Source organism: Condylura cristata, unplaced genomic scaffold (assembly GCF_000260355.1).
Source record: "Condylura cristata isolate star-nosed mole 26May11 unplaced genomic scaffold, ConCri1.0 scaffold00018, whole genome shotgun sequence".
In the NCBI taxonomy this organism is placed as follows: domain Eukaryota; kingdom Metazoa; phylum Chordata; class Mammalia; order Eulipotyphla; family Talpidae; genus Condylura; species Condylura cristata.
In genome coordinates this window covers 4,953,717-4,975,849 of record NW_004567119.1, presented here as the reverse complement: position 1 = coordinate 4,975,849, position 22,133 = coordinate 4,953,717, and positions in this window count along the sequence as shown.

The window sequence follows — 22,133 nt, the reverse complement described above, 5'->3', positions numbered from 1 at the left end:
AGTATTGATTCCTACTTTAGATCTTTTATGGAAATAGTGTTTGATTAAAAAAAAGAAACTCCATCTTTCATTGTAAATTATGTTGGTGGGACAGAATTGGAGCACGCTTGATGGTTGGTTGCTACCTTGAACTTTCTGGAACGGAAGGAAACCTAGCCATGCTATCACTTCCATGTGTGCCCATGGCCTCTTTTCGAGATTATTTTTCATTTGAAAATTGGCATGGATCACCTACCCGCCTGGCACGTCTATTGTGCGGGTCAGGTGAGATGTGAAGGGCGAAAGCATTTGCCAAGCTTGACATGACTCTGGGTTCCCAAGTGCCGTCACTGTGTCACGGTCTCCTCCGCCCACCCGCAAAATCGGGAAAACCGCGGCGGCAGTTGCGTCTACCGAGCTTCCCCCAGCTCCATGGCAACGCATCCGCAGTAAAAATAGTCTCAAGTAAAACACCCTATTCACAAGGAGAGAGCGGGGGAGGAAGGTGAAGGTGGAAGAATGAAAGGAGGGAAGAGAAGAGAAAGGAAAGAAAAGAAAAGTGTGCTTTGATGATCACTGCGACTCTGGGCTGGTCCATCACCAGGCCGTTGGCTTTTTAAGTCCCGGTGAACTGGTTTTGGGCAGTTGTAAACTGTATTATGTTTACGTCGCATAGACAATTCCGTGTACCTTGTGAGGATTTCATTCCAGGACTGAGTAGGAAGAGGGAGAGACTGCTTCATTGTTTTCAGGGGATTTCTGTTCCAAGTTTAATGAGAAAAACTCTGATTTTTCTGGAAAGAAGTAGATGAACACACACAACAAGCATCTCAGGTTGTTTAAAGTTGTAGGGCTGTTTGTTGAAATTAACAGGGAGTCTGAAGACTCCCTGAATCCCTCTGGCATTCAGCATTAAACTTAAGAGTCCCAAGAAACCCCCGAAGGATCTGGAAAACATCCTCAGTAAGAGAATTTCTCTGGAAAAACATTTTTCTTGTTTTCCTGGGCAAGTCTGGGCCTGGCACCAGCTAAATAAAAGACGGATTAGTACCTTGGCGTTTAATAACGCCTGACACTTTAAACTCAAATCATTATTTTTGAGGGGGAGTGAAGAAGGAGTGGAGGAAAGAGGGGTGTTCTTATGTGATAAAGGTCAGTTTTTTAAACATGAAACATTTAAGAATGTATCGCAGAAAACAATTTCCCCAAGTATTCTGAACCTTTTTCTCCTACGTCTTGTGTTTTCCATGTAGTGTAGTTGATGGTTTTTGAGACACCTTTCATTACTGTGAACCGTGACCGTAGTCATATTTAAGAATCCAAGGTAATGACGGAAACTGGTTCACTCTGATGTCATCGATCCGGTCGGGAGTAGTGGGGTCTGAGGCAAAGTGTGCTTTTCTTGCATTATGGAAGCAGCTAGTGGTGTCACCATGATGCATCTTGTTGCAATGCACACGTGGCTGTGACCACTGCAACTTTGTCACTGGGAGTGTTCGCTCACTGACCTTCACTGACCAGCTTGGCTGTTAGCCACAGGTGTTGGTGATTAAACAATCAGACTGCATGGAAAGCCTGGTTTCCTGAGAACAGAGGGGGAGCTCTGGGTGTGGGGAAGTGCGTCCCATGGCATAAACGGCTCTGGAAGACTTGTGACTTCGATCTTTACTGAAACCAGTTTTAACTGGCCATGGTGTGACTGACCTCGCCTGACCAAAACCAGTTTTCATTTTAGTTCATTAAGTAAACACTTAATGAGATGAGAACTGAAGTGTTTTATTTAGGACACGGAGCACTCAGTTAGTGGAAGTGCAATGTCCTAGTTGGGGAACTGTTCTGATTTCCCAAAAGTCCTGTATTTGAGGCACCTTGCATCCGCATGCGATTATGAGGCAGAGTATGTTTTATATTTGAATATATTTGCAACTGTACAGAGATAACTTTTCTTTCCGAAGAAAACGTAGGACGGGAGTCTGACAGGCACAAGCAGCTGTGCAGAGAGACAGCTAGGGGGTGAAGGCTCCATCTGCCCAGTCTTCTAAATCCCATCCCTCATCTGCTCCGTAGAACCCATTACATGATATGCATCATGCATGTGTCCATCAGTATCTTGTGAGTTTAGATTTTCAACTGGTGCTACCTCTAGGCACAGGCTGGCGTGGACGAGCGTGGTCTTGCGGTAAGAGCCTGGCTGTGGGGTCTGCAGACGCAGGTCCTACATGGGGAGTAGTCTGTTAGTAAGAGGCCTCTGAACGAGCACTGGATGGCTCAGAGCCCCCCAGGCACGATCGGGCTCAGCTCCACCCACCCCTGTGTGGGTCCCTTAATGCAAAGCATAAAGTAACTCTCTCTTCCGCTGGTCATGTTCATCCTGTGCTGTGGAGGCCACCGGCTGGGGGTTCAGTGGGGGGCTCTGGGCCAGCGGGTGCCTGGGTTGCTGGTCTGTTTGCCTGGAGAGCCCTGCAGTTACCCTCCTGCCCCTTGCTTTCCTGGGACCCCAGAAGCAAGTTTCAGTGCTGGGACCCCAGGAAAGCAGTGGTCTGTGCAGGGGGGTGGGCGGTGGCAGTGGTCTGTGCAGTGGGGTGGGCGGCTGCTGGGGTGACTGCTTCCCCCAGAGGGTCTGTCTGCAGCCTTCCCCGTCCTGGGCAAGGGCACTCGCTGTTCACACCTATGGGCCTGCGGCCTGGTGCCAGCAGACGCATGGCTGTTTCTTCAGGACGTCTTGGGACGTTCTCAAGGACACTCATTTCTCCGGTTCCAACAGCCGAAAGTGGAGCCCTTTGTACCCGAGCAGGGCCTTGGTCCCGGCCTGCTCTGACCTGGCCGGGTGGCAGGACAGGCTCGAGCAGCCGGACGACAGTCTGCTGAGGATGGGCAGGCTCTGGCTCACCTGGGGGGAATTGACCTCCAGGCCAGCTGGTAAGGGCTTGAGTCAGAGTTCCAAGTGGGGTGAAGCTTTGGAAAGTCCTGGGAAGAGCCCCAGGAGGTGAAACTCTGCTCCCTGTGGCTAGCCGGAGTCAGGGCTGGGCAGGGCGGCGGCCTGCGGCTGTGGCCCTACAAGGCCAGTGGGAATCAGTGCTGTGTCCAGCGAAGCCTGTGCTCAGCTGGAAATGTGTGCCCCGAGGGGGAGTTTCCAAAGGAGCGTGGAGGAAGAACCCCCATTACATGGGAGTGGAGCCACACTGGGGACGCAGCCGGGGTGAGGGACACATGGGGGTGGGGTGCACAGCTACATCTCATGGCAAGTGGGGGGGTGTTCAAACCACCCATCTTTAGAATTTTTTCTTTAAAGATTTTATTTATTTGTGCAAACAGAACTGGGGTACAGGCCAGAGGTGCAGGGCGGTGAGAGGCTTCACCAGAGACTGAGTGGGGAGCAGGACAGGCTGACTGAGGAAGTCTACTGCTGAGGGGAGCAGCGGGCGGATCAGGAGAGGTCTGCCGCGCCATGTGGTCACCTCCCGGGCAGGCGGGGATCGAACTCATGCTACAGTGGCTTTAGCTGCTCAGTGCTGTGCTGTAACCCGCTGCGCCACCAGGGAGGGCCCCCATCTTTAGAATTTTCTGAGGAACTGCTGCTGGTGTCCACCTGTATGTGTAGCTTTTATGAGAGCGTCGCCTTCTGAGAGCACCATCTGCAGTGTCGCAGACACGGGCGTGACTTTTGAGGGCAAGTTCTAGCCTTGGCGACTGAGGACCGAGTGCCCTCAGGGACTCCAGAGAGAAGGTGGCATGACTTTGGAGACAGGGAGCAAAGCCATGCCAGAAAACTCGGGTTTGAGCCACGCCCCAGCACCCTCGCTCCATTTATGCTTCGCAGGTGCCAGCACCTCCTTCAGGGGAAACCTGAGCACAGGACTCCGTCTTGTCTACGTGGCACACTGAGGTTAACTGAACCCTTCGGTGGGACTCTTTTCTGCCACATTTTTTTAAAATTTCTTGTCATCCAGAAACCGCGTGAAGCCAAGAGCTAAATTGTTTCCTGTCGCCTGTGTTGGGTTGGTGACGCCAAACGAGGCCTCTGAAGGAGGTGCCTGGGGTCCGTGGTCCTGCGTGGCCCTGCCACTTGCCCCCTGGCGGAAGGCGTTTACTACCACACTGCAGCCTTCACGGCTAAGTCAGCAGGGCCTGGCCACGGTCAGTATCCAGGAGCCCTTCCTGGACCTGCCCTGAAAAAGGAATGCACAGGGAATGCTATCGTTTTCTGGCAGACTGTAGCTTTTAACAATCGTTCTATGTGGAGAAAGACTTTACTTAGTAGAGGGTGATCCTGCTTCTGTATAATCAGAGACATTAGAGAGAAGCCAGCCCAGGTCCCGGTGGGGCCGCCCTTCCCTTCCACGAGCTCCTTTTATGTCTTTTCCCGTCTTTCCTCTCTGGCTAACGCATCGCTCATTGATTCACCTGTCTGTTCACTCAGTCACCCGTCAAGCCCATATCGAGTCTGTACCAAGTGTTAGGCACTGAAGATGCAAAAATATATGACATCATCCCTGTGCTTTGGAGCCTGGGTTCAGCAAGACTCTGCACAGATATTTAATACTGAATTCGCATCATGGTTTTTGTTAAGACTTAATGAGACGCTTGGAATGCAGATTGCACTGAAAATTCACTCTCTGCGGCGAATTTCGTTAACGATACTAAAGGGGGGTTTCGTTAACGGTGCATCAGGGGTGCGGAGGTCCCCGTAGAGCACTCTGAGTGTCCACACGCAGGGCCGTAGGGGACTGGGGACTCTGCCCCGGGCTGAGAGACACCAGGCTGCTCCCCCACTGTGACAGGAGCGGGGAGCCGAAGGTCAAAGGCGGACTCAGAGGCTCAAGAGACCGTCGTCCCGTCGGAGTCTTGCAAGTCTGGCCTTGACCAGGGCAGCGAGCCGAGGCGCCCTTTCTGGGGCGGGAGCTGCACCTGTGCCCTGCGTTACCAGCCGGGGCTTGTGCACCCCCAAGCCCGAGTTCTCGCCATAATAGTAGATGTGATATTCCACGTTTATTAATAATCGATGTGATAAAATCATCTTAACACAAGTTTATTCTGGGTTATGGGAAAGACCGCCGTGTGCTCGCATCAGGGCTTGGATTTATGACCTTGGATGTATGACCTTGAAGCTTCATGTTCGTTGTGCTGAGTCCTTGAGAAATGGCACAGGCAGCTCCAGTGCCAAAGAGAGGCGCTTGGCCCAGGGACGCCGATGATTTCAGCTCAGGCCTCCCAAAGGCGGCTGGAATTCGGAGGGGGAGGAGGTCGCGCCCCGGGCGGGGAGAAGGCAGTGGCTGGCAGGCGAGCCCGGAGCCTGGCACAGCCAGGCCCCGGCCTGCTCAGGGTGGACCCCAGCCTTCCACTGGGGTCATCATCTCTCTGTCTTTGACTTGTAAAGATGCTTTGGTTGTATGATTGCAAATGAGCTTCCTGCATGGGAGTTTGTCTTGGGCTTCTGCATTTCAGGAGAGTTTTAAGGACCCGCACCCCGGGGGGCTTGTGAGTGTTTCTAGCTCCAAGGGCCTACGGCGCACTAGGGGACCTGCTGGAATTAAGAGGCCTCTGCTGGTGGCTTTAGTGGCCCTCCTGCAAACCTCCCCTACATCCCGAGAAGGAATTTATTAACGTTCACAGCAGTTAACTGTCTTCGACACAGTCATGAGAACGCCTGTTAAAGTGTAAGTTTTTAGTAAGAATACATTTGGGAAACCCAAAGTATTAGCAAGAGCACACTGGACTTGTTCTGTCCCTGTCGCCGTGATCGGTGGCCCGTGGCTCTCCCGTGGCTTCCTGCACCCACAGCACATGCAGCAAGGAGCCCCTCCCTCATCCTCGGCACAAGTCTTTCTGCACTGAGCTTCTTCCTGAGCAGAGCATTTTCCTTATCTGGATATAAAATGCCACCTTTCTCTTTTTTTAATCTTTTTTCAGTCTTCCATATATTCCTCAGATGTTCATAATCTCCGCCAACTGCCTCCTGTGTTGTCTCTCTGGTCCCTGTTCGCCTCCCTTATCCCCTTGGCCCTTCCCTGCCCCCCACCACCTCCGGAACCTCATGGCATTCTTAGTGCCCACTGGCTTTTTAATGTATTTTACTTTGCCAAATTGCCCACTATGTAATAGCCAGTGACTGCCCTGCCCCGTCCTTCCCGCAGAGGGCCGCCCTCCTCCCCCCGCGTGGCTGAACAGTGTTCCAGAGCATGGCCAGGCCACGTGGATTGCTGGGTCAGATGCATTTAGTTCTTTACGGAAACTTCAGGTTGCTTCCTGGATGACTTTCACCCGTTGTCACAGCTGCCTTACTGCTGTCATCTAGTAATGCCATCCTTTGCCACTCCCCTACTGACAGACATGGATTTTTAAAAATTACTTTCTATAAGGCTAATGCTGCCGTCCACCCACGTGAAACATCCCTACAGCAGGTAACAAGAGGCTGTCGCAGGGCCAGTAGTTACATGCTTTTGGTACTTTGGTAGATACTGCCAGACACCCTCTCTTGGGGCTTTACAAGTTGCATGCTCGCCACGCCGTGTGAGGAGTGCCTGTTACGCAGTCTTGTTAGTGCGTTATCAGGCTGGATTCCCGCCATTCTGATAAGTAAAGACGGCATCGCAGTGGGTTTTAATTTGCATTTTTCTTTTAAGGGGTGTTGAACATTTTTTGCCTCGTTACAAGCTATTGCTGATTCCTCTTCTGTAAACGGTTGTTCTTTGCTTTTTGGGGGGAAAGGGGCAACCTCCCTTTTACCTTTAACATTTAGGAACGATTTGTATATTTGGGATGTTGCCCTTTGTGATCTGGATGATATCTTTTCTCCCACGTTTGTCTTTTTCACTTAACTCATGGCAAAAGCACCCGTTTTCGGGGCTAGGGTGGGGTACGCAGAGTTCAGTGGGCTCCATCCAGATCGTGAGTCACAGTTAGAACGCCTTTCCACTCCGAGCTCTGCAGGACTTGGCAGGACCTTCACGCGAGGCGACGAGGCTGCTCCGGAGTGGCATCGGGCCGTGGCTGGTCCTGCCTCCCTCCTGTCTGGGGCATAGTTTCAGGCCAGTAGGGGATGAGGAGACTGCCGGACCAGTCAGACTGCCTCGCCTCTCAGCTTGCATCCTGGGTCTTCCTGGTATTCCTGGAGAGGGCAGGCAGGGGGAGGGGGAGAGTGGAAATGGCCAGCCCACCCTGGACACTGGGCAAACTTGCATTTATTAGGCATTAGTTAATGATGCAGTAGTTAATGCTCTAGTCAGTTCATTTCACTAAGGAACCACTCCTTGTTGTTTCTGTGACCTTTATTATCGTAATTTTTTTTTTGGACAGTGGTGTTACCTATATAGTTAAGAAATAGCCCTATGGTCATTAACTTGATCTTCTCATGGTGCCTTTACATTAATGTTTTCTCCTTTCGGTCACTCTGAGAGTCTGTCCAGAATCAAAGGAAGCTGTCGATACTGGGAAGTATGATGCCGTGGGCCAGAGGGAGGCCTGGGCGGTGTGGTGTCAGCTCCTGAGGAAGGCTTGATGACAACAGACATCCTTTTTACTTAGGCGACCCTTCCAGGTCTCGAGAAGGGAAGCTGAGAATGTAGAGCACAGTGGGTAATTACTGGGAGTTATTAGAGTTTGTAATTCAAGATGCCATAATCACGGAGACATAGAGAGGCCTTTTTCGCTCGCAAGGACAGTAATGAGGGGTACAGCAATTCCCTCATACAGTGTAATTTAGTAGTCTAAGAAAAATGAAAAGCTCATCCCCCCAAAAGGAGGGTGAAAGAAATAAAGAATAGGGAGAGGAATAAAGAAGGGGGAGGGGGCTGAGAGATCATGAGAGAGAACCTCAGAGAGAAGCTTCCGTCCCTCAGGGCCCAGGCAGGCACGTTTTGGCCTGGCGCAGTACCTGGGAGGGACGGTGGGAGGAGAGCTCAGGCGTTCCTGGGGGCGGGGACATGGTGACTCCCAGGTCAGAAGCGGCTCCCCATTCCTCAGTAAAGTTTCTGAGGCCGCGCCCACGGTGTTTCCTCTCAGCTGCTAAGCGTCTGCAGTCATGAAAATTCTGTAGTCGTGCAGCAAGTGGGGGTCACGGGAACACACGACTTTTATAGACTGTCAGTAAACGCACGAGGAAACGGACAGGAGCCGTGGGCCTCGGGTAACTGAGGACTGACGTGAGGGTTAATGGCCGAGAAGCTGCGAAGCCCCCGCGTGACTCCTGTGTGTACTGCTTCCCTCTGAGCGGCCTCCGCTCCCTTGTGGACATCATTCCAGAAACGGTGCAATGAGTTGGCTCCAGGCTCAGAGTTCTGCTCACCCAGGGGCCACAGCTGTCACCTGTGTGGCTCCTCGCCAGGTGATGCCCCTTCCCCGTGTCTCCACCAAGGTAGCAGGATGACAGCTGTCTGTCCGGCGCAGAGCATGGGAGGGTAACACTGGAGAGGTGTGTACCCCCACCCAGGGGCCTTGTAGTTCATGGTGCCATTTTAGGGGTCCCTGGGGGTGACACATGTATGGGAGACTTGTGGGTCCATGTTTTCATTTCATCTCTTCTGGTTAAAATGTGGACGGTGTGTTCCTGAACACTGCCCCAGACCCCCAGAGAGGGGCTACAGAGGTCCGGAACATTCAGCACCTTTTAGCTCTATTTATCTGCTGGCTGTCAAGTGTCAGGTGGGAGAGAGACAGAGAGAGAGAGAGGGTGGCGGAGGGCAGGACGAGGGGTGACACACTGGACAGCCTCAGCCTCGCTTCACTGGCTGTCTCTGGGCCTCATTTCCTTGTCTGTGAAGCAGGAGATCTTGGGGATAAGAACTTGCTATTGCTTGGTTCCCCCAAGGACTGGGGAGGTGATTCTGTGGAAGGAATGTTCTCTTATGGAGGAAGGGCGCAGTAAGCAAAGCCTCCTCCTTACCCAGTGCAGGCTCAACACCCAACATGCAAAGAAGCCAGAGTCTTAGGCCCCAGGGTTCTGAGACGAGAAAGACGTCACTACCTGGAAGACAGTCACACTGGGCTCCCCCCAGGGCCTCGGTGCCTCTGTGCTACCTGCTGCCAGGCCCAGGGCATCCCAGGGCACGGCCCAGCCCTGGCGCTCGCCCGACATCCATCATGTGCGCCCTTGAACCCGGAGCAGTGATGGCTGCTGGCTGCAGATGCTGCCTCCCAGCCAGTTCCTGTCTTCCAAAGAGCAGGGCTGGGTCAGCTGCCAGCCGCCCAGCGCCTCTACCCGGAGCGCAGCACTGGCGCTGGCCGATGGCAGGCTGAAAGCGCGCTCCCTTCCCGTGACGCCCTGCATAGCGCTCGGCTCTTCCAGCCACCAGTAGCCATGGCGACTGCTTACTGCGAGCCAGAGCTCCCTGGCAGGCGTCATCCGATGGCCCGTCATCCGGTGGCCAGTCTCTCGGGTGCGAGGAGAGGGCGGCTGGGACCTGAAGTTCCCTTCTCGTGCCCGGACACCCCACACGCTACCCACGCGGGACACTCAGCACTTTACACGGCGCTTGCAGCCTGTCATCTGATTTTTCCCAGCACCCGGGGCATGGACAGAGACGATAAAATTATCCCTGACTTCGCGGCAGAGACCATGACTCAGAGAGGCTGACTTATCCCAAGTCACACAGCTCCTGAGCAGGCCGTGGGCACCTGGACCTGCTGCCCACCGAAGCAGACCAGCGCAGACACCTGGGCTTCTTGCAGAGGGAAGTGAAAAGAACTTACTTTTTCTAGGGAGCTCCCCGATCACCTTCCGGGAAATTATTTGAAATGGGCCCGTTGGTAATTTCCCAATGGCTGGATTTGCTAATTGCGACAGTGACTGGTGCACGGGACTGTTGTCACGAGACTCTCTGGCACAGCCAGGAGTCTGAAGGGGCCTAGGTGGGTTGGGGTTGGGGGACTCACTCTCTTCAGGGGCCTCTCAGAGGAGTGAGGGTCCATAAACTGTTCCAGAGATGCCACTCATCTAGTAAAATGTTCCCAGAACTAGCACAAAGAGAAGCAGAGATCAGCATCTGTCCCATGACTCAGCTCCCCGTGTGTATATTTAGACATGTATTTCTTTTCATTTTTCTTTTTTTTTTTTTTTTCAGAAAAGTATGTATGTTGCATTTAAATAAAGTGAGGTACACGTAGTGGTTGTCATGGGCAAACTGCAAAACTACATGCGATCAACTCAATTCAGTGCTGCTGGCATCAGCGTGGGTGGGAGCTCAAGCTTCGGTCAGGTGTTCCCGCCTGAGACGTTTCCATCCAGTCTGGAGCTCTCTCCTGAGTCCTGGTCAGACTCAGAAACAGAACTGGCGGGATCCTGCCCTCCCCGCCCCCCCCACCCAGGGCAGGGGTAGCCCCCACCTCCCCGCCTGCTGCCCCTCTCCTCTCAGAGCACCGGGCTTGCAGCCACGCTCCCACCCAGCATTCCACACCTGGCCTGAGCTGGGAGCAACCTGAGCTGGGAGCAACCTGTTTGCTGTCTGCATTCCAGGTTTCACAGAGGCGCTGGCCCTGAAGGCAGAGAAAGCTGCAAGAGCCAGCAGCTGTCCTCCTCCCGTGCTGTGCCTCCCCCTTGCCTTCTGGCCACAGCCGCCGCTGCCGGGAAACTGGGAGCCGAAGTGGGGTCCTTCTGGACTCACCCGGTCCAGTCTGTGCACCAGGAGGCCCTTGCGGATTGAAGAAGCCGCTTAGATATTTTTGTTTTATAATGGGATGGTTAAAAAAATGAAACTTAGACTTTTCTCTCCCTATTTCTTTCCCCCTCCCTCTCTCCCTCCTTCTCTCCCCCACTTCCCTCCCCCTCCTTCCCCTCCTCCTCCCCCCTGGTCCTCTCCCTCCTTTCCCCCCACTCCTGTCTCCCTCTCCAATGACAGCCAGGAGCCCTGGCACAAGTCTTCTGTTTGTGTTTTCTGGGTTCCAGGAACATATGTTGATTCTCTGCAATCATGGTGTTTTGGGTGCAGAACAGAATCTGCGGGAGAGAGAAAACTTTTATGGTTTTTCCTAGTAGTGGCGCAGAAACATTGGCGACAAAGGAAATCTTGCCTGCGAATGTCTTTTGAAACAATTTTAAAATATTTGTTTCCATGTAACCCTGTTCTCACTGTGCCTCCGCTTTATAACATCCAAAGGTAGACACAAGATCCACAGGGTTTTGGGGAGTCCCCACTACTGACACCTCAGTTTGGATGAATATGAGCGTTGCACGTTGCACGCACACGTGTTTGCGTGTGTGTGATGTGCCTGCACGTGTGCTTGCCATGTTCACTCAGAGATTAAGATGAAAGAACTCCGCCAAGGCCTTCATGCCCTAAATTTCCAGTTCAGGAAACCGTCATTTTGAAAATCGTTTCGCCGCCTCTCACCCGCGTCAGCCTCCCACTGAGGACAGGTCCAGGACCTGCTGACCTGGTGGCCCGCTGGGGCTGCTGGGTTAGGACAGTGTTGATCGTGGGAGATGCTTTGGGAGATGACTTTCAGTCACGGTGCAAGCAAACACGCCCGGGCATAGCTTGTGTGTGGATGAGGTGAGACTCTCCGTTTCATCCCCAGAGTTTCCAGAATCCTTTACAAGCTATTGCTGAGTTGCACCTGAACCAGCTCTTAGGAAATGTCGATGGGTCTCGTGTGCCCTAGAGACTCAGCCCACTGCAGGCCATGCGTGTGCACACCTGGCCCGTTCAGCACCCGCCTCCCGCCCCCCAGCTCAGTTCTCTCCAAAGCTTCCTCTAGACCTTAGGCAAAATGGCTCCTATTTGTGCATCGCAAACTGGCCTGTCCATGCAGAGTCTCACTCAGCCTCCCCTGGTGACTCCAGGCTAAGCTGGCCGTGGAATCCTCCTCGTGGGCCCTGAGTCAGGCTCCATGGAACCCGCCCGCTGCGGTGTCTCTCGCTTGTAAATAGGGGATTGTCGGAATTGCGGCTCTATAGCCGCTATTTTATCTGTTTGGGAGTATTTGGATGTGCGGCAGGAAAGCATGTTATTAAATTCTGCGAACACCCTGGGTCTTTCTTATGCAACTCTTGTCTTGCTGTCACACGGAAGGAGTCTTCACCCGGAGGCCATCTTGAAGGAGCCACCAGTGAGCTGGGGTTTTAGTCGGGCGCTTGTGGATGTTGGGAACACGGAGACTTCCGTAACCCGGAGCACCCAAGTTTCCTGGCTCAGCTACAGGCCAACTGGAGCCAGTCCTGGGAGCCGACAGGAGGTTAGGCGCCCCTCAGCTCCGGGGCCCGGCCCCCCTGTCTGCTCTCGGCCTTCATGATCCCCTCATCTCTCTTTCCTGACCTCTGGCTTTCTCAGCCTCGGCTTCCCGTCTTCGTTTTTTAAATTATGTTTGAGGCCTAACACTGGTTAAGGCACTGCGTGCAGTCGTGGGGTGCAGGCGCAAGCCTCTGTAGGGGTGTCCTGACGCCCCTCCCTCCAAAGCAGCTGCGTTCCTCCTCGACCATTACCTGGCTGCTCGCTCCCTCCAGCTGCTCCTTTCTGCCCTTTCCTGCTGCCTGGCTTTTCCCTCGGCGTTGCTCAGCTACCCCCAAGAGGGACGGCTGGCCTGCTCCTCTTTCGCCGGGTGTCCATTTCCGAGAGGGGAGCTGATGGTTCCACAGTCTCATCTCTGATACAGTCTTACAGCAGCATCTTCATTAGCATATCTTGTTATTGCTTTATTAACTCATTTATTGTTGCTTTATTATAGTAAATAAATAACATTATTATAGCACATGCACATTATAAGTAATTGTGGTTACTACAGAGCTTCAGAATGTAGCTCTGACAATATGAAAATGACTTACAAATCAGCTCTAATTGTCAGGAGTCTGACTTCTACCCTGGGGGTGTCCCCCACCACTACCACTCCCAGAGGCACCTCTATTCCATACATCCTCCCTGCATTTCCAGTGTAGGGACCGTTAGCACCTGTAGCCTCTGTTTTGCCTACAGACCCAGGCAACACCAGGTGCTTACAGTTTCGCAAATAGTGATGAAGGAAGTTGAAACCCATTTTATTCAATTTTGTAGTTTATATTTTGAGATTCTTAGCTTTCTGAGGTAAGATAAGCCAGTTTCTACACAGCCCTCTTGATGAGAGGGTGGCGCAGGGCGGTGCTGTGTGCATTATTATCCTGATGCTCCTCCTATACTAGCGTGGAAAGGTGAACTTCAAAGACGGGTTCTAGGAGGCGAAGGCCAGCTGGTTCTCTGGCGAAGAGTCTCAAGAATGCCACTCTGGATATTATTCCCGAGCTGGCTTATTGTAGCCTAGCTACAAGATTACTAACCCCTGTTACAGAAATGAAGTTGCAGCCTTATTACAAACCCAGGAACCTTCTACTAACCTGACCTCATGGTCTTTGGATAAAGTCCAAAGTAGAAGAGTACAAGGAATTGAGGGAAAGTTTTTCTTGAAAGTGTGGAATAGACATATAAGTAAGTTTGAAAACACAGAAGAAAATTATTAATTTGTTCAACTACATGGTAATTTTTGTAACCTTAAAAAAATAATGCATATGATTTACAATAATACATACATTTTGTAATATAGGTAACATGACACGTGTATTCTGACAGACTGGACTCGTGTAGAATAAAAACTATCGTTTGGTGCTTTTCCCCCACATTCCACAGAGCCAGTGTGACGCCTGTTTGCTATCACTGCCTCAAGCTAAAGAACAGAAATGGAGCTGTCAGGGTTTAGAGACCTAGAACTTTCCTCTGTTGAATCTAAAAAAAATCGGAGGCTTGTATTTGCCTCTTCATAACGGTAGCTTTTCTGACGGATTCCATATTGTTGTATTTTACAAAGCACCGGTCTGCCACATATTGCAAACTGAGAAAAACACTAACTGGTTCCTAGCCAGAGTCGGAGAAGCTGACCACGTCGGCGCCAGCCGCGCCCTCCTGCGAGGCTCTCTGGTCAGTGCGGGGTGCCCGCGCGTGGGGCGAGGTGTGGGGGGGGGCTGCCTTCCTCCCCGCCGGCCCGGAGCCCCTCTGCGGGACGGTGGCCCCGTGACCGCCTTCCGGCCAGCGGAGCGCTGAGCCAGCCCGCAGCTGCGGGGCCTCGTGGCGTGAATGTGGGCGAGGAGTGGGTCGCTGTGCAACGCGCCGGAAGCGTCGCAGACCCTGCGCCTCCCATGACAGTGAAGTGGCCCCAACTGCTCGAACCGGAGTTGCCCCAAGAACTTGGCGGAGCGCCGCGGGCGGGCTCCTCTCACGCGCGCCCCATCAGCACCCAGCCTCCCTCACCTGCGCTCCCTCGCCACCGCCTTCTCCCTCACACGTGTCCCGTCTCCACGTGCCCCTCCCACGCGCGCTCACCGACTCCCTCATCATCCCCTGCCCATTACCAGGCTGTGCCACACGTGACCCCAGTGCCCAGCACCCGCCCCATCGCTGCATGACCCTGCGTGAGACCCCAGCACCTGCCCCAGCACCAGGGGTCCCCATCACGTGCTCCCATCACCCGCCCCATTACCAGGCTTCCCTACACGAGACCCCCAGCACCACCCCCATCACTACGAGCCCCGGCACGTGCCCCGAGCACTGCCGCCTCTGTTTGCACGAGACGCGAGCACCTGCCGGCCCATCAGCACGTGACGCGAGCACCTGCCGGTGGCCTCATGACCAAGTCCCTCTCTTGAGGGTTCCTTCCCCCCCCACCCCCCACCCCCGGGAGCAGGTTCCTGGGAGCGGGCTGGAGCTTACTGAGCCTTCCGTATCGGCTGCAGGGGGCTTGCGTTTCTCGGTTTGGTTGTTTTGGCAACGGTCAGCTCTCCGAACCAGCTTTTAAACGCAGGCAAATAGAACGGCCTGCGCGCTGTCTGCTTTGCCCCAACTTCATTGCGGTAAATCTCCTTGCTCCCCCGTCGGCGGCGGCCTGGTCTCCGGAGGGCGCAGCTCGCGGGCCGGGGCCTTGCGCTGACGCGGCTGCCGCCTTTTCCAGTCCCCGGCTCCTTTCATTGTACGGTGCTTAGGCTTCTAGAACATTTGAATTATTTATGGCCATTTGGCCAGAGGTTAGTTTATTAGTTCTGTGGTACAAAGATGAGTAAGCTTAGAAATAATACTTGCTTTCTCCCGGTGTCCATCAATCTGAAGACCGTGTGGCTGCGTCAGGCAGCCGGGTGGAGGCCCAGGCGCGGAAGCTTCCAGGAGGCCAGGGCGCCCGGGAGCAGCTCCAAGCGGTGGGAGGAGAGCTCCCCCACCCCAAGTGGGGCACTTGTGCTAACTACCTTCCTGCTACAGTGCAAGGTGGCAGTCACAGAAAAAAGGGCAGCTAATTGCCAAGGGGTTGGGGGGGGGGGTTGAGTGTTGAGGGGATGGGGAAGGTATTTCCAGAAAGTTGAACAAATGCTTTGGTGACCCTGACCTGTACATTGAAAGAAACAGGCGTTTCCCAGAAAGAGAAAAAAAGAAAGGACATTTCAGGTCAAGTCAAAGAATTTATGCAAAACCTTGGAGGCTTTCAAAACAGATAAGCAAGCAAACGGGGTTTACAAGAGAAGTGGGGAGTGCAGACCTGGGGGGGGGCTCCGGCACCTGTCAGCAGCTGCCTCTGGACGTTGTTTAGTTCCCCGGTGTCAGGGAGCCCCCGCTTGGGTGCCAAGGCGCACTGGGGCGCGGTCGTGTGGTGGCCCAGCCTGGGTGAGGGGGGAGCAGGACGCCTAGAGAAACGTCACTTGGAAAGACGCTGCCAGGCGCTGCCCCACTCTCCTTTATTTCCACGGACGCCGAGGTAAAGCCGAGGCAGCTGCTTCCCTGACTGCAGACCCGTCAGGGTGCATTTGCTGAAGTCAGTCAAACTCAGTGTGTGTGTGAGTGGAAGCCTCTCAATGGCAAACTCAGAATATTTCTGACCTAGAGCTCTCCGCAAATGTCACGCAGCAGGGTAGGCAAACAGCTCAGGCCAGGAAACCCGAAGAGTGGACAAACAGGAAAAGATCCAGATCCGTTTGGCTCTGGCCCCAGCCCATCAATAACCCGAGGACGGCGAACGCCCTTGGGTGGTTACGCCTGCAAGATGCTCTCCCGGTAACCATAAGGACTCTTTGAAGGAAGGTTTACTGTTTACATGAACTGGAAAAACGCCACATAGTGGCCTTACAGTGTGGTCACAGGAGGGAGGGGCGGGAAGTCGGAGCATTTCGGGGCTCACTCTTTACTGGTGACCGAAAAATAGGAGATGGAACTTACATCTGGGGGAAAGAAAGGAAAGGAAGTCATACCCACAAGTAACACCGAAGGGTCGTCACGGAGACCAGCTGGAACCCGGGTGCTGGGGTGGGTGGGCGCCTCTCTGGCAGCGGCCCGACTGATAACCGCCCATCCTCAGGGTTTACAGACTCACTAATCAGAGACACGCAGACTCTAACACCAGTGAATACCATTTCACATCCTTGAGCTTAACAAAAATAAAAATATATGTAATACCAAGTGTTGGCCATACTGTGGAGAAAGAGCTATTCCTTCACTGCCCCGGTAAGAGTCTTAAGTCACCAGCTCCATTTGGGAAGCCACTGTATAATATCTAATGATGTTTTAAAATGCACTTCGCCAAGGAGTCAGCATTCCCACCCTTGAGTGATGGGCTCACCTGTTTGAGGACCCTTGTGCCAAGAAAATGACCACAAGGCCAGGAGAAAGAAAACATTAGAAATAAGCCCAAGTGTGCTCTGTTAGGACAACAGACTAGTTACGGTCCATTCATGCAGTCGTATGCCACGCGATATTTTAAGTGAATGAGCTAGCTTTACAAGGAGAACCTGGATAAAATTTACAAACATATTTCTGGATGAAAAAAAAGTCTAAAACACTATCATTGATGTAAATTTTGAAATACACACCAGTGTTAAGTCTATATGCATGGAAATACATACAGGTGATAAAAGTCTAAGTTCCTGGGTGGAAAAATGCAAAACAGTGGGGGATGGTGACTCGAGAATGGGGACTGGTCTGGAGGCACCCAGGGGACCTTGGCTGTGGGTCTTGTTTCCTGTCTACAAAGCAATCCGCTCCACGCAGGTAAGGGCAAAGGCTGAAGCCAGAGCTGTGTTGGGGCTGCTTAACCTCCAAAAGCGCCCTGCGGTGGAGAAACACGCCAGCGTCTGGGCGAGCGGGCCAGAGCTCCAAGGTTTCCCGGTCACCTGAAAGCCCCGCCCCGGCCACACTGCCCGCTTAGGTGCTGCGGCCAGGGTTGCAGTGGCCACTGGACCTGCCTCAACTAGACGTCGCTGGGGCATCCAGGGAGCAGGAGCTGTTGGAAAAATGGTGCCGAGGGGCCGCTCTGGCCAGGGCTGCCACTGGCTTCAATTTATTTTTATAAAAAGTGCAATAAAGGGGGCCCTCCCTGGTGGCGCAGCGGGTTAAAGCACAGCACTGAGAATCTAAAGCTGCTTCTCCATGAGTTCGATCCCCGCCTGCCCCGGAGGTGACCACATGGCGTGGCAGACCTCTCCTGACCCGCCCGCTGCTCCCCTCAGGAGTGTACTTTGTCGATCTGCCTGTTCTGCTCCCCACTTTGTCTCTGGTGAAGCCTCTCACCGCCCATGAGCTTCTGGCCTGTACCCCAGTTCTGTATCCAGAAATAAATCTTTAAAAAAAAAAAGTGTAATAAAGGACCTCCCTGGTGGCACAATGGGTTAAAGCGCAGCACTGCAAGCTGGCCGCAGCCACTTCAGTGCGAGTTTGGTCCCTGCCCCAGAGGTGACCCACAGGGTGCTGCAGACCTCTCCTGACCCGCCCGCTGCTCCCCTCAGCAGTGTACTTCGTCCATCTGCCTGTTCTGCTCCCCGCGCTGTCTCTGGTGGGTCCTCTCGCCGCCCCTGCACTGCTGGCCTGCACCCCAGTTCTGTATGCATTTAAAAAAAAGGCAATAAAGCGGAGCTCGTGCAGGACAGTGACCTTACTGCGCACCCGCGCTCCAACTGGGGCGTCGCCCAGTCCCTCTCAGGACAAGACGGTGCGTCCCCTCTGCTGGCCGGTCTCTGCAGGCGCCCACGGTGCGGGGCCACAGGCGTCTAGGGTTTGTAGTGTGTGACGTCTGGCCTTGCGCGCTGGGATGCTTGAGTCTGCAAGGCCGCCTGGGTGGCCGAGTGTTGTCACCGGCGGGCCATGTGTCCAGTGCTCCCCGCGGGGAGCACGCTTCCCCACCCCACACCCCCAGTCCCACCCAGATGGGAAGCCTGCAGAATTCTGCAGAATTTTTCTGAGTTTCCCTGAAAACCACACTGTTCTGTTTCAAGATGCCTCTGAAGTCGCGGGTAGACGGAGAGGAGGGTTATTTCGAGGGCCATCGTTTCATCTCGTTACCTCAGGCCATCAAAAATTGTTTCACACCCGAAATAGCTTGACTAGAACAGCTGCTGAAACAGCGATTTGTGTGGGGAAGGAGGAAGGTTCAGTGTTTTGACAGTCACGTCAGAGGTTGAGCAACAAGGCTTCTAAGGAAACTCTGATTGTTGCTCTTTCTTCTCGCTTGCTGCTCCAGGCTGAGCGCCATCTCCTGTTCTGCGGGCCAGGGCTGCCGGAGCAGGGCTTCCTTGCCCATCTTGACCCCTGTCTCAGTAGCGTTTAGATCTCTGGGTGATAACCGACCGCTGAGGTGTCCTGCGGGCTCCCGACTGTGTTTAAGTAGGGCTCTCTCTGTGTGTTGCCATGCGTGTGGCCATTTTACCTCCCACGTGTAAGTTGCCAAAGTCATCTGTGGACTGTTCAGCCTCACCTGGACTGGTCACATGAGCATTTCCCGGGCCGGTCCGACCCTTGGCATCCCCCCCCCTCACCCCCCAGAGACCCCGATGACTGCGTCTGTGTAGAGGGTAGACCAGGCTCCCGTCAGCTCTGGTATAACGGTCGGTGTGACGAGAGGCAGAGGGCCCTGCTGTCCACGCAGAAAGGCCTGTTCTCAGGGTAAGGCTGCGCTTCCTAGATGGAAGGTGGAGAAAATCACACGCTGGTGTTCCTCGGAGACCCCATGCTGACGTGCTAAATTCTCCCTTATTCGTATTTGAACAGGCGTTTAGAAGTACCCCTATATCCAGGGGTGCCATCAGGAGCTTTGTTGGATTCCCCGTATTTTGCAACCCACAGACTCTGGGTCAGCTTGTGTGGTGGTCTTGCAGGAGTTTGCAGCAAGCAGCGTCCGGCATCACTCTGAGATGAAAGTTTTGCCGCGCGTGTGGAGAGGGGCTGTTGGGAGCCGTGTGGGAAGGGGCCCGACGGGCCGAGCTGGGAGACTCACTGCTGTGTCCTCTCCGTCCTCAGGGCTCCTGGTGGGGACCCTCGATGTCGTGTTGGACTCCAGTGCCCGGGTGGCCCCTTACCGGATCCTGTACCAGACCCCGGACTCCCTGGTCTACTGGACCATCGCCTGCGGTGAGTGTTACGGGCCCTGGAAACTGGGAGAAATGTTCGGATTAACAAGTTCCTGCCGGGAAAAAGGACCAGTTTGTAGGGTACAGTCAGTCCCTTGGCGCCGTAAGGTGAGTCACCGCGGCTGGGTTGGCAGATGGACCCAAGCCTCAGTGCCTTTGCACGATGAGGGCTGCTCTTTCCCTGGGGTCCTCGTTGGGGCCTGAGGCCACTCCGTCGGCAGCCCCGCGCCCCTGAGTGCACAGTCTGCCTCCCGGGGACGTGGGAGGCGGACGCGGGCCTGTGTTCCGCTTCCTGGGCCCCAGAGGGTCCCCGCTCATGTCCCCTGGGCAGGACAAGTCCCAGGGCTCCACCTCCTCCCAGGGCCCGCTGGGGTGAGAGGAGCAGTGGAGAACCGGGGTGTGTCCGGGTGTCCTAGCTCGGGGCTTCTGCTGAACAGGTGGGCTGGCTCCTCCCGCGAGGACCTGCGGGATGTGCTGGGCTGCGGTGGCGGCAGGAGCGGCCCTTGCTGCGGGCTCTCAAGAATGTCCCGTCCACGGTGGCCAAGATTGGTGTAGCTGTGTGCTTATACGTGGTTTTCCTGTTACCCTTAGGAACAGGGTGGGTTTCACTGCTTGGAGTACAGCAGCCCCACACTGAGCCCCAACTGTTACAGACTTGGGGGTTGGGCTGCTCACCACCCGTAAGCCAAACCTCATGAGGCCGCGTGGGAGGAGATGAGGTTTACTCAGGCGCCAGCAAACGCAAGGACACACCGCCACGGCCGGGCGCCGCCCCGCCTGGGAGGCTGGGCCGGAGGGCTACAGGGCAGAGGTTCTGGGGGGGCAGGGGTTCCGGGGGGCAGGCGCTCCACTCCCTTCTCCCTCCCGCTTGCTGGCGCTGGCGGGGCCTTTCGCTTTGTGAGACTGGCTCTGACGTGTCTGCGGCCTCCAGCTCAGCGCGGCCGGTTTGCCTGGTTTTCTGGTTTTGTCTGCAGAAAGGTAAACGGAGAGCAAGGTCGCATGGGCAGTGTGGTTAGCAGGCTGGCACCACACGGGCACCGAGCACCTTTACAACAATTTCATTTTTATTTTCACATGCATTTGTTTTTAATGAATAGACTGTATTTGAGAAGAGTTTTAGATCCACAGGAAAGCGAAGCAGGTAGCGCGGGAGCTCCCGTGAGCGCTTACACACATTAGCAGCGTCTTGCTGCAGAAGATTTGTTCAACTAGCTGAGGCACTAGCAGGGAGCAAGTCCAGAGCTCGTTTGCATTGCCTCAGTTTTCGCCTCAGGTCCTATTTTCTGTTCCACAGCCAGCTGCGTTGTAAATCCTCTACTAGATTCAGTCATCAGTAGGCTCCTCTTGAGTGAGGAAGCTAGGAAATGGGGCTTTCAGTTAGGGTCAGGGCACCCCAAGCCCATTTACGCCACTAGATGAGGGGCAGTGACACCTGAATGGCCAGAACACCAACTCACTGACACAAGGCCAGAGCACAGGGCCAGAGCGTGTTTCAGGTAGACTGGGAGGCTCCCTGGGCCTCCGTAACCTGGGCGTCCCCATGGCTGCTCCCGTCAGCCGAGACACAACTCGGAGACACAAGGAGACAGTCGCGCCCTGTCCTGGCCACTGTGGCCCCCACACGGGCTTCGTGTCCCGTCTGCAGCCGCCCTCTCAGTCCTCTCTGCTCAGTGCGCTCTCCTGTCCTTCTTTGCTATCAAACTACCTTTTCCAGCAAACTCTGGTCTCGGTGTTGGATTCTTTCCTTCCGAGACAAGAACCAGAGCACTTTGGTGTCTGGCTCCCAGACTCCAAGCTGTGGAAGTTTCTCAGACTTTCCTTGCTCATGCTGGCCTGTGTGGAGGTGGGGGGGTTGTCCAACAGCCCCCTGTTGGGGTCTGGTCTGTGATTTCTCGTGAGCTGCTCGGGTGGTGATTCTCGTGACGAGATCACAGAGCTAACGTGTTGGTTTGCCCTCCTCGCACCAGGCAGAGTGCACGCTGTCAGCCCCACTTAGGACTGATGAGGGCCCGGGGTCACCCCTTTCGGTTGTGATGTAGGTGTCCCCACCACGACGTCCTGGCTCCTTCCTCTGTCCACCCCATCCTCTTTGAAGGACGTCACTGCCCGCCCACATGTAAGGAGGGGGGCATCTGAATGTTTTCAGTCGCTTGTATCCGGATGGAATCATGAATATTTATCTTATACATGAGGGGATTCCAGTACAAATGTATTTGTTTTGTGACTCAGATCACTCCAGCTTTGGCCACGGGGAGCGCTTTCAGCCGGCTTGATTGAGTTTTTGAACGCATCTCTGCGGCGTAGGAAGTGTGCTGAGATACAGACATCAGAGCCAGGCTCTGCTCTCGAGAACACAAGTGAATACCCAGAGCTAGAGAGCGTGAGCAGGCCCGGGCATCCTGGCCGGCAGTCGAGTGAGGAAGTCGCCGGCCGTGGAGACAGGTGCTGGTGCCCAGCAGCACTGCCCTGAGGATGTGGCAGTGTGCGGAGCTCTAACATTGCAGTTGTGGCCCCTTGCCGTTGCCCTGGTTATGACCCAAACAGCCCCCTGGGAAAATAGGGGTGTATCGTGCATTTCTGTTCCTCGTCTCAGCCCCCACCGCAGCCCCTGCCTGATATCCCTCCTCTCGGTCTGTTTCTGGGGCTTTGCCCTTCCACAAAGCAGTGTTCCTTTGAATGCTCAAGTGGGAAGGAGCCCGGAGGTGCAAACTGCATCTGCCACAGCTGTGGTAATGCTGATGGCACCTTTATATCACAGGCCTGTGCTTTTGTTTCCCTGTAAGTAAAGCCTCTCACAGCTCCAGGACCTTGCCATAAGAAACCA